Genomic DNA, 9,658 nt, shown 5'->3' on the forward strand with positions numbered 1-9,658 from the left:
CTTCAGGACACGCTGTGCAACCTTCCCCAAACACAGATGATCATGCAACTACCAGAAATTCAGAGTGATCTATATGTGCACACATGATCGTGAAGGGAAAGGAGAGTATCCAAGAGAATGCCATACGTGCTCGGGCAATTAACCAGGAAAATGGCAACGTTTCCATTGTTGATCCATCCAACACCTAGAGATAAGTGTCTCTTACCTTTATCTTCATTGTCTTTCTGCTACCCAGCATGCAAGACTTCTCCCTTAGATGTCAGCATCACCAACAAGGAGTACTTTTCTAATATCTTCGATTCTGAAATTTATGTTTTTTGTGTGACCGGATGTGTTGCTACAGTGTTAGCGCCAAGAATTCAGACTCAGGAATTGCATGGTTTGGGGTGCTACTTCCCATTCTGAAATTTGCAAGCTGTGTGACCTTAAGCAAATTACCTAAACTTTGTATACTTTAGTTTTCCCTTCTGCAATACTGGGAGAGATATTGACATTTATTTTTTATGAGGGTATTAAGTACAAGAAATCTTGGAATGTTAGCACTTGGTAAGTTCTATCTAAAAAAAAATGCAAGCAGACTTTTATTCTACATTCCACTTCTTCGTTTCCATTAAATTTGTCTTTGACCTCATTTTCAACTCTGTTTCTAAATTCTTTCCATTTCCCCAGTTCTACAATTCTTGAGTCTCCTGCTACGTGCAACCCAGGGGAATTGTTCCACCTGCAATCTTTCAAGTCTCCAAACCCCCTGCACTCTCTCCTTGCCCTGTTGTGCCATCTTCCTCTCCAATGTTCACCCGTCAGTTCCAGGCCTTCTAATCATTGTTGGAATGAAAACCCTTCAATATGCTAATTGTCTACATGATAGACTCATAATATACTGAGCTTCAGCTGGGTTCAGAATGTCATGAGCTGCCTCTGTTAGTCATACTTAGGTCCCACTTTCCATGATCAAATTATTACTTTTCCACAGGAAACTGTTATACCAACCCTGCCCTTTCTGCATGAATGAATGCTACTTTTTTCTGCATATATTTTCTAATTTTCTCTGTCACAGAAGATTTACTCAGTCTCTTCCATGAGCGACTTCAATGGCTTCCAAGAAGACTATTCCTACGAAGGAAATTCTGAGTCTCATTTGCCACCCATTCCTTCATTATCAAAAATGATCTTTCTGGCTGGGTGCAGTAGTTCATGCCAGAAATTCTAGCACTTTAGGAGGCCAAGGCAAGAGGCTCAGGGGTTAGAGACCAGCCTGGGCCACCTAGCAAGACCGCATCTCCACAAAAAAATTTAAAAATTAGCCGGTCTTGGTGGCACGCCTGTTGTCCCAGCTACTTGGGAGGCAGAGGCGGAGGGATCGCCTGAGCTTAGGAGGTTGAGGCTGTGGCAAGCCATGACTGTTTGAGTGCACTCTAATCAGGGGGACAGATTGAGATCATGACTCAAAAAAAGAGAGAAAAAAGTCTTACCGCTTCAGAAATACCACCTCAACTTTAATACATCTCTCTCTTCTTCCCTTCAACTTTCTCTCACATTCATTCCACATTTTCTTCTCACATCTAAGGAAGAAACTCTTCTTTTCTTATGTAAATTGAATTCCTTCATTTGCATTCCCCTCCAGTCTCATCCTTTCCCTTTGACATCCATTTTCACCCTTTTTCATTTCTCCCTTTTAGCCAATTCCTTATTCTTCAATTACTTTTGGAGTCCCCTTCAGAACACAAAAGAAGCTTTTTGTTTATTTGTTTGATCGTTTGTTTCCTCTGTCACTCTCTTTCCCCCTCTCCTTTGTAAACATCCCAAGGAAATGTAACACTTTCTCAATCACCGCCATGCCCCACCGACTCCTGGACCAGAGAAATGTGGTTTGACCCTTGCAGACAGATGGCTCTCTCCAAGATCACTGGGGGCCGTCTTAGTGACACCTCATAGGAATCGTCCTCAGCCCTCAGGTTACTTCCCTGTCTTTTCTGTAGCATGAGGCCTTGATGGCCTAATGTCTTGAAATGTTCTTTTCTTTCTGTCATTTTATCCAGCGCTGTCCTCTGCAACGTGAATGGCTACTTCTTCTCGCTGCCCTTCCGGTGGATCCATGTTCCTGCCCGTCTGTGGAAGCATCCATCCCCCAAAGGTCTGCTCTCCACCCTTCCCTTCTGTGTTCCGGGTCCTCAGTCAGTTTCATCACTGTAATTACATCCCCTGGCCTAGCCTAGGGCTAGCCTTTTCCCCATGTTGCAGACCTCAGATTTCCAATCATTGCTAGACATCTCCAATGCCCACTCAAACACATGTCTCAAAAGAAACAGATGACTTTTATTACACTTTGCTCTACTTCTGCAGAGGCTCCTTAAAGGATCTGTTTCTTCAATCTTTCTGCCATCCTTCTGGGTCATGATCCACAGTGCCATGGTCATCAAAGGTATTCTGCTTAGATTCAGATACATGCATGCCATTCTTTCATTCAAAACTGCTGATCAAAATCTTTCTACAGGGAAAAAAATATACTGAAAATCCTTTTTTTGGGGGGGGGGCAGTAGTAGTAATCTCATTCTGTGCCCAGGTTAGAGTGCTGTAGCATGCTCACGGCCACTGCAACCTTGACCTTCTGGGCTCAGGTAATCCTTCCTTCCACCTCAGCCTCCCAAGTAGCTGGACCCACAGCCATGTGCCACCACCTCCAGTTAATTTTTTTTTTGTAGAGACAAGGTCTCACCATGTTGCCAAGGTTGGTCTCGAACCCCTGGACTCAGGCAATCTTCTTGCCTCCACTCCCAAAAGTGCTGGGATTACAGACATGAGACACCATGCCTGGCACACTTAAAATCTTTATGAACATATCACTCAAACACCTTATCGATTTGGGTCCAACTTGTCTTATCGGCCTCATTCATTAATTCACCTGATCGATTAATAGATATTTAGGGAGTACTTACTGCAAGCCAGGCACTGAGTTCAAGGCGTCAGTGGGTAAAATAGGCCAAAATAATATTGATGATGGTTATCTCTTTATTTAGGGAGCCCCCAATTCTGTGGGGGTTTATTGCCCACATTATGTCACAGTCCACTCAATCACCATCGTTCACCTGTTTTGATTTTTATAATTTTATTTTTCACTCTTTCCCTTGACTTTCTTGAAATGTGTGTAATTTGTTTATTTATTTTTATTTTTTAAATTTTTCATTTTAAATATGGGGGGTACAATTCAAGGTTAGGCATACAAATGTTCATTACGCAGGTACCCTTGTGGGTGAGGTGTGCTCCCCTCACCTTTCCTGGCAGTTTCCCACTACTGCCAACCCCGTCCCCTCTCTGTTGACAAAAATTTTCTTTTAGAATATCAGCCATGACCAGGAATAAAGCCTCAGCAAAGGAAGTTTATCAAGATCCATCCCGCGCCCACCCTCAGCCTCGTCCCCAGCCTCAGGTACTCTGGGGATCTCAGACACCGACACCCCAGCCTCTTCCAGCCTTGCTCTCTGGTGCTGCAAAGGCACAGAGGTGCCACTGGGGGCTGATCCCACACCCTGGGACACTTTTCTCCTTTCTTGTTCCGGTTAGCCCCAGGAAGACATTTGCCTAGAACAGTTAGAGCCTCAGCTGGATTCCCGACTTTACCCCTGACCTCTAGCTTGACCCTGGCAGATGATATAATTTCTCCAAGCCACAATTTCACCATCTGTGAAATATGGTTAATAATACAAGTTAAGTTTCCCTTATCTGAAATGCTTCAGACCAGAAGTGTTTTGGATTGGGGACTTTTTTCCCCCCGATATTGTAATATTTGCACTTTACTTAACTGGTTGGGCCTCCCAGATCCAAAAACCCAAACTCTGAAATGTTTCCATGAGCATTTCCTTTGAGCATCATGGTGGCGCTCAAAAAAAGTTTGGAATTTCAGAGTTCCAATTTTAAGATTTGAGATGTTGAGTCTGTATTAGCTTTCTAATAGAGGGGTGACCACGAATCAATGAAATGGCAAATGCAAAGCCTCAGTTACTGCTGACTGTTGTGATCACTGTACTGCTCATCCTTCAAGGCTGAGTGCTCTGGGTCACATGCTCCCAACTGCCCAGGTCTCTCGAGGTTGTGCTAACGGCCTTCCTTATGTATACCCATAGCCCCCAGTCTATTTCCACCTAAGACTGATGGCAATACACTTCAAGTGAGCAGTTACATATCTCTCCGCCACAAAGAGGCTGAGCAAACGAATGCCATGTCTTCTATTTGTATTCGCAGCACACAACCCAGGAGCTGGCTTTGTCAAAAAAAAAAAGCTCAGTCATGTTCAATGCACCAGATAGAACTACAGAGTCAGCTTCTTTTCAAAGAGGTGTTTCTGGCTCTCCTTCACTCCAGGCTAGATAAGTCACCCTGCTTTATTTCCCATAACAGCCGACATTTCTGCATCTCACAGCCATACTCACCTGGCCCGAGTCCTCCCCCATTAGACTAGAGGCTCCCTGGGAGAAACCACCACATCGGTGGGGCATCCCCCAGTATCTCTCAGCTGAGAGAACAGACGAGCAGAGCTGAGCTCACTCTCAGAAGTGGAGTTGCCAAGACTTCAGCCATTCCATTGCACTGATGAACACGGTGACACGAGTGGGTGTCCCAGCCTTGCTCGTGTGTCCTGCCCTTCCTCCAGAGAGCCACGCCTGCATAGCCCAAAGACCCTACTCTGGGTGGCAAAGCCCCGGAATCTGGCTGCTGGGATGGAAAGAAGGGAAACAGATTGCCAGGCAGTCCCTTGCAAGACCGTCCTGAGGGCCCGTTTCATCACGTGCAAGGGCTTGGTGACACATCAGGAAACTTTTTTCCAGGAGCGGCCTTTTCTTTCCCCTCCACTTGTGGATATGTTGAAAGATCACACATACATTTTCAGTGAAGTCACTGACAATCACAGGGACAGCAGCAACAGCTGGTGGGTCTGAATTACCCTGAGGTGATTTAATCTCTCAGTCTCCCACTGGGAAAGCAGTTTGAGGAAGGTAGGCGCTGTTTAAAAAATGAGAGAGAGAGAGAGAGAGAACAAGAACAAGAGAAACTGTATGGCTTTAGACAGCTGTTGCTGTTACTAAAAGCTCAGAAAGGAAGCAGGAGGGGCTCTGCAGCCCATGAATGAAAGTCGGGGTTGTTATCAACAGCCGGGGTGGCCGGGACTGGTGCTCCTGGGAGAATATCATTTCCTTTGTGGAATGAGAAACCAGAAGGTTTCCAACTCCCAGCAAATCAGCCCAGGGAGTCTGGGATTGGAATCTCCTTCTGATCTCGAATGCCTGGACTCATAAACAAAGTCAGTATCGCTCATGAGAGATGAGTAACAGGAGAGGGACAATTAACAGGCGAGGGAACCGTGAAAATGGTCATTAAAGTTTGGAAAGATGTGGACCGTAGTGTGGTACAGCTGTGAAGCATGTCAATTAGGGGCTGGGGGCATAGAGAGGATGTCATTCCAAGGAGGCCGGTGGTTCACACCCTGATGGCCTGAGGCCCAGGCCACCGGATCACATGACAGGGCCTTTTCTCGGAAAAAAAGCAGAAGGGATGACCGAACTCCCAGACACTCACGTATTTCCTGCTGCACTTATAGAACCACGTGTTTAGCTAAGATTTCATGATCAGATTTTTGTACGTCAGTTGTTAAAAGAAGCTGACCTTCAAAGAGAAAACTTCGCTTCCCCTGAAGCTGGGGCATTTGTTTATCGCCAGGGGAAATGACCACCTCGGCTCTTGCAAGTAATGGGGTTGAAAATTTCCTACCATAACTTGGACATCAGTCCAAAAAGCTATTGTATATATACCATGGTCACAAAGATAAATACGGTGCGGTTCCTGACCTTGAGAAATGCAACAGTCATACTGTGAAGAAAGTCACATAAACAGGTCATTACAGCACAAAGAAGCTTGTGCTGCAATAGAGGTTGGTGGCTATGAAAGAGAGGACAGATAAGGCTGGGGTCGGGCCTGGGAGGCAGAGGAGGGAGGGTAGAGGACAGAGGCCAGCAATAAGGAAAGGGAGGTTAAGCTCATGAGAAACAAGAGGTCTCCTTGCCACGTTTTTTGCACTTGAACTTGTGCGATTCTTCATTGCTCCCTAAACACACACTGATTGGTACTCTGCTTTCTTCCTGAGATTTTTCAACCTTCTTTCATATTTCCTCTCAACCTTCCATTCCTAGCTCACTCATTCTCAACACATGCCTCCTGCCTGTGGATGTCTGTGCCTGTTTCATTGCTGATGTGTGAAATGCCCTCGCTGGCCACTCATGCGTGGATGCCCCCAGTGGATAGACTGTGTGTTCGGCGGATCCATCCACCTGTCAGCCCAATCCAGTTGTTCTTTGACTCCCCATCTGTGAAAGCTCCCTTGTGCTTTCACTCATTTTTGCTAAACAATGGGCGAGAGCAGAAATTAGTTTGTTGAGGAAGCTCGTAGAGAAGGGGGTCTGCATTTCTCCGTCAGTGTTTTCAGAAAAGTGGCTTACCTAGAGCATCCAAAGAAATTGGCTTTTCATTGTGAATTTCTATTTGAAGCATACACTAGGGAAGCTGTATTCTGGATGGTGGTACCCTTTGACTTCAGGATGTGTGGAAGATTTTGGATACTTTTTAGCTCTCATAATATTTTCCTTTCAGAAATTCACCACCCTCAGCGCCGCCACATCCTTTCTGAGTTGGTCAATTATATGGTTCAACCTCTGATGCCACAGGCTTCAGACCATGATCCAGACCGATCAATTTTAATGTCCCATTTACCTGGTCATGGCGATTGGTTTGGGCGTGAGGTCATGACATGGGCCAGACAAATCAAAACCGTTCTAGGATTTTTTGTAATTCATTAGACAAAAAAGACCATCTGGTTTACCTGAAACCGCTAACAGAATGTGAAGAACTGTGGGTGGTAATCTTTGACACTGTATCAAAAAAAGAATAAGCTTACACAGAAAAACAAAAGGGAGGACAGGGAAAAGAGAGGAGAAAGAGAGAAGAGAGTGACTTTTTTGTCCTTGAACCCAGCTATCCCCAAACCAGAATGACCTTCTTAAACCTTCCAGATATGTAAATCTATTAACTCTGCCTTTTGTTGGTTAAATTAATTACCACTAATCTTGTGATGCTTGTAACCCAAAGAGTTTTTGAAAATCCAGTTGGATGGATATATATGAATCCATGCACTGACGATAATAATCTCTTACATGAAAACAGGGACTTCGAGTAAAATAGAAAGGGAATTGATCACATAGTTTTAAAAAAAGATAGTGCTGGGACAATACATACCTGATGATGAAAGACTGAATTCACCAGGAAGATGAAGCAATACTAAAAATATATATGCTAAACAATAGAGCCTCAAAATACATGAAGCAAAAATTGATAGCATTGAAAGAAGAAACAGACAAATCTTCAATTATAGTTGAGAACTCCAACACCCCACTCAGGGCAAATGACAGAAATACTAGACAGAAAATCAGCAGGGATATAGAAGGAAGTTACCTCAACTTGATAAAGAACATTTGCAGCAAGTTTACAGCTAACATCTTGCTTAATGGTGAAAAACTAAATGCTTTCCCCCTAAGATCAGGAACAAGGCAAAGACATCCACTCTCTCTGTTGTTATTCAACATAGCGCCAGAAGTTGAAGCAAACACAATAAGAAAAGGAAAAAAAAAATAAACAGCATGCAGATTGGAAAGGAAGAAATAAAAAAAGTCCCAAGGAATATACATACACACACAAATCCTCTGAGAACCACACAGAACACAAGATCCAGACATAATAGCTGCGTTTCTAGACACTAACAGCAAACATGTGGAAACATATTAAAAGCACAGTACCGTTGGCAATTACTCCAAAGAAAATGGAATACCAAGGTATAAATCTCATAGAAGACATGAAGGATCTCTGTCCTGAAAATTACAGAGGCCTGTTTTTAACTAGTGAAATTCCTTTGGGCTACCTCATGTCCGACTGGAATTTTTCCCTTTTCCTGCCTGAAATCCTGAGTTCTGGGATGACTCGGAGTTTCCTGTCCAAATCAAGAGATGTTACATGAGGACCATTATAAAGGCAACTGGATGTTTCCTGATATCTACACCAGGCAACTCAACCAGTCAGAAGGAGACGTCGAAAGCATCATCTTTAATGCCTGGGAGAATGGGAGACAAACAGAAATCTTTGTTTAAAAAGAGGGACTCAAAAACTTTTTGTGAAATTAATGACCATTTAATTAATTTAAAATGTATATATATATATATATGTGTGCATATATATATATAATTAACAGAATTTTGTTCAATGTCTGAATACTAAGACCCACTATGCCACATGTGCTAGCTTAAGCACTGTTTATATCTTAGCTAATTGAAACCTCATACCAGTTGTGTGAGTTGGACATTATTAGTCCCAGAATATCCATGAGGGAACCAAAGCCCGGAGATATTAAATAACTGGCCCAAAGCAACAATGCTCACGGAGCCTGGATTTAGACCCACAGCACTCTGACTCCAAAATTTACACTCTTAACCAATATGATGTGTTGCTTTCCCCAGTTCTCAGAACAGCATCCAATTCTGGTAGAATCATGATTGCCAAGGCAGGAAATAGCATACTCAATCAACAAATATAACTCCAGGATCATCAATGAAGGAGAGACTGAATCATCCGCTTCTTTAAAAAAAGGGAAATATATTCAAGCCTCGTTTGCTAGAATCAACTTTTTTTGAATATTGCTGAGCAAGCCAAACATTTTGGAAGTACTAGCAATGAAATAAGCAATTAAATACCAAAAGGCCAAAGGTTATTAAATGCTAAATGTTGGGGGCGAGTAAGCTTGTTTCTGTTTCCATGGGACAAAAATGGGTCAATGTGTAGGCTTCACAGGAAGAGAAATCTCAGCCCACAGGTGAGGGAGAAATTACAAAGTTGCTTCTTACAAAATTTACTTTCCCAGTAATTATCTAACAAAAATTACTATGTCTCTAATAAAGTGGAGCAATGTTTTGGAGAAAAACTGGAAGATACAGAAATGTTGGAAGAATGAAAATCAAATCTTTCATCACCCACCATACTAAGCCAGTAACTGTTAGCATTTAAGTCTTTCATGAAGAACACTCTAACAGTGGAAGTGGTCCAACAAGGGTAATTGCTTTCAAAGGAAATGAGTTCCCCATCATTAGAGGTATGTAAGCAAAGACTGGGTGACTCCTGGCTAGGGACCGGTGAAGACGGACACATCCATAAGGTGGGGAGGATGTGGGTTAGGACTGAAAGACACGTAACAGTCCTTCCTACTTGGGAACAACAGAAATCTAAGTGACACAGTAATTAAGGATTATTCAGAATCCAGCACAAATTCTGGCACATGGCAGGTGCCAGCAAACATATATTAAATGAAAATAAGAGAAAAAAAGGGAGAAGAGAGGAAAGGATTTAGGAACGAAAAGAGGGAAGCCGGAGGGAAGAATGATTGATTGGCTGCCAGATTCCAGATTCCAGCCGGATTCCTTAATCACTCCTCAACTATTCATTCAGTTCCCACCCTGTGTCAGACATTGTACTGCCGGCCAGGGCGGCAAAGATTCAAGCTGCAGCCCCCCAGCTCAGTTCCCCCGTGGGAAGCCCTACTTGGCTACACCGTCCTTGTCTGAGGGTGTGG

This window comes from Carlito syrichta, unplaced genomic scaffold (genome assembly GCF_000164805.1).
Source record: "Carlito syrichta isolate Samal-C Ts95f unplaced genomic scaffold, Tarsius_syrichta-2.0.1 Scaffold314698, whole genome shotgun sequence".
In the NCBI taxonomy this organism is placed as follows: domain Eukaryota; kingdom Metazoa; phylum Chordata; class Mammalia; order Primates; family Tarsiidae; genus Carlito; species Carlito syrichta.